Source organism: Pygoscelis adeliae, unplaced genomic scaffold (assembly GCF_000699105.1).
Source record: "Pygoscelis adeliae isolate BGI_AS28 unplaced genomic scaffold, ASM69910v1 Scaffold167, whole genome shotgun sequence".
Taxonomy (NCBI): Eukaryota; Metazoa; Chordata; class Aves; order Sphenisciformes; family Spheniscidae; genus Pygoscelis; species Pygoscelis adeliae.
This window is the reverse complement of record NW_008825428.1, coordinates 1811985-1815497: the sequence shown is the minus strand read 5'-3', so window position 1 is coordinate 1815497 and position 3513 is coordinate 1811985.

The window sequence follows — 3513 nt, the reverse complement described above, 5'->3', positions numbered from 1 at the left end:
AGGCGGGGTTAGGGGGAGGCCAGGGCAGGTCTGCCGGCAGCTCGCGGTGATTTTTCTGGTGAAATTGGGCTGGTAGAGCAGAAACCGTGCCATTGGTACAGAGCTGCCAGATTTGGGATAACGTTATGCCGGTCTGCAAGTCCGCAGCGACTTCCGTATAATGCAAGTTCTATCAGAATAATCTATACAGCTATAAACATCTATATGAAGCTTGAGAATTACAGTGTCCAGTCAACTGTAATTCTGAAATGTTCTTATTTCTGAACATTGCACAGTAACCTTCCTTTAACGTAAATGTGTTTCAGTACCTACACAAAAAACGCTTTTCCATGTAGGTGAAAGTTGTCTTTCAAAACAGCTATTAAAGACTCATTATGCTAAAATGGAGGGTTTCAAACTTTTCCCTTCATTAGGCCATGTTTTCTTTAAAAATTCCCATTCAATTTGCAGCCGCCTGCCCTCTTGCCGCAGCCTTACAGGGAAAAGGAGGAGGGGGAAGTGCTACATGGAGCTTTTCCAACGCCTTTCACTTCACAGTGCCCAGAGCTCATTTGGTCGGCATCTCCCCCTGAGGTGTGGAGTTTAACGGCTGAGGGATGTTTTGACTTCCACTGAGCAGTTAGGAGACAAGGAAGGTGGCCAGCAGCACAAAAATCTCTTAATTCACCCCTTAGTTGTAAAGTCCTGGTACTTGTGGAGGGCTCTGGCCAGCGTCCGGTGCAGACGGGAGAGTGTCTCCTTGAGGCTGCGGTCTGTGTGGGTGACGTGGGCTGCATCCCGAGGGATGCTGGAGGGCTCATCTGTCGAGCCCTGGCCAGTCGTGCCATTTACACGGCCGCCAAGCTCAAAGATAAAAAAGGCTCAGCTTATTTAGGTGGGAAATCGCCATTTTTGGCACTGCTACGGGGAGCTGAGACTCACTCCCATGCTGTCTCCATGCAGGCAGTCCCTCAGCACCCTCCTTTTTGTGGGACCCATGTTCATGGGACGTGGGGGGGGAGCATCTCTGGGCAGACCTTGGTAGTGCTGCCAGTTCAAAGGTAGTCCTGCTGTGAACTAAAGGACTCATTGGTATACCTGGGCTGCTTTCCCGGACTTGGCTTCTCCTCCATCGTACTTTCCCTGCCCCTGTGGTCAGTTAGTGTAAGGAAAACAAGATAAATTCCACTGATGAGGTTTGGAGACTTATTTCTATTAAATCAGCCTGTTTCACAAACATCGTTGTTGGTTTGTGGAGCTTAAAGCGGGAGTAGGGCCCTTTGTCCTTGAGGCCCTTGGTGTTGGTTTTTGAGGTTTCGTTGACATTTGCACTGCCTCGCGCTGGAAAGTGGGGTGTACTGTGAGGGCTCCAGGAAGCCCAAACCAACTGAACCCTGGTACCAGCGACGATGCATCTACTTCTGTGCACGCAGCTGATGTGATGGTAACAAGGTGGGCTTGGAGAAGTGGGTCTGCAGAGAGCATCCAAGGCTTACCTCTCAGGAGAGCAAAATGGTTTGTCATGTCCATTTGCTAGTGTGAATTACATGTCCCTGGGTGGATGTTCAAAAGGTTAAATATTGAAATACAGCTGGAAAAAAGGACTGCATAGACAAGCTACAGTATCTCCTGTGATGTATTTAATGTCCCTAATTTACATGCTGACAACTTTGCCATTTCTAAACAATGTTATCATTCATCTTCCTGATGATTAATCAGCACAAGCTTCAAACACTGTTTATCACACTTTGATGCAGCAATCAAACAAGAAAGGCAAGGTGTTACAGGGGTGGCTTGGTTGTTTTTTGTTTTTTGGTGTTTTTTTTCAAAAATCTTACAGTATTTACAAAAAGATGCATATTATTTTTCTAACACCATTCTTAGAATTATTCACTCATTCACAATCAGTCATTGTATAAAAACATCATTCAGAAATAGATTTTAAAATACACCCACCTCCGTTGCATAGTATACAGAAAAATAGGCGAGAGTCATGACACTTGATTTTCGAATGAGAATGTGAACTGATTCAGAAGTACAACATTTCTGAGGAAGAAAGATGCACTTCTCAAAAAATAATCAGCTGTAGTTCTCCTGAAGCTAATGAGCTTCTTGTAGGTCTACCGTCAAGTTTCCCTTTTACAGATCAAGTATCTTTTGAGGTGTATTGCCACACACACAATGCTTGCATTAAGGTCAAACAAATCCTACTGCAATTAGAAGATTTACTCTGCAGTATTTGCACGTGGACACTGACAAAAACGAGTTACACAAAGTTACTCCCAGAGACCAACGTTGGTTTCGTGTGTCATGGCCCACCCCTGGAACAACTCAACGGACCCGATTTGTTATTTCTAATTTCTGCTTGTAGAATTGAGAATCCCAGTATAGCCTTATGCTTTTAGGATCTTTTCTTCTGTAAGAGGACCTTGGGTTCTGTTCACTGTAAGAGTTAAAATGGCGACGGAGGGATTAGCAGGTATTGACTGTTATCTATCCTGTTGATTTTCAAACAAAACTTGGTAATTTAGTCATTTGGTTATCTTGTATACTGATAACTTTTTTGCTTTAAAAATGTGCTCCAGTGAATTCATTGAGCCTGGTCCATTAAAGAGCAACAGGGAACTCTGAACAATAGGTGCTTGTTTTACAGCTACTTGCAAATGCTTCGAAAGCACTAAATTGCCTTTTATACTCAACAGTCTAATAACAAAGACTGATTTTTCTCCCTTTTTTTTCCCAATTGATTTGATGGTTCACTTGAGCTTTAAAAACACATTACATAAATCTTTACAGCTATTACAGAAGTCTTTTGTCAAGTTTGGGGGGTTTTTTGTTGGCTTTTTTTCCCCACAGGGTAATCATTCACCCTTAAACTCACTGTACCACACATACCAGGATCGTGCTTGACTCTGGATCCACAGGAATAATAAGTCCTAGAGGCTTATTTTGCATGGGGAGGGACCTAAATCCTTCCAAAGGCAGTTTGTCACGGAAAGCTCCTGGTTCAGAGGTATATCGGAAAAAGCACTGAGCACTCCCGAAGGCTCCTGAAGAGGAAAGGACACTTCGCAGGATCAGACCCTCACGGCCCCATTTTAGACGAGCTTATTTCACAGTAGAAATTTAATGATGTAAAAAGCACACCTCTCTAATGACCCACCACGGCACACATCCATCCATCCCGGTGTGTAACACCAAGGACTGTGACAACTAGACGACTTAACAATTAAGTGAAATTAATCTTCTGAGCTAACAGACCGTGGTGGTGGCTTTTCCGCCAGCCCTGTGTTGGACATTGCCCCAAGGTGGATCCATGGCTGCGCTGGAGTGAATGAGTAGGGGCAAAATCAGGTTTTCCAGGGATTTAATGTGTCTCCCATGTTGATGTTTTCAGGATTACATCATCCATCTGACTTAACCTTCAGAGGCATTACCTCCGACAACAGCTCCATCCTCTCCTGCTATTTAACTTTACTGTTACAACTTTGTGTGGGTTTGATAGCCCATGGTGGAAATATTAGCTAGGATTAA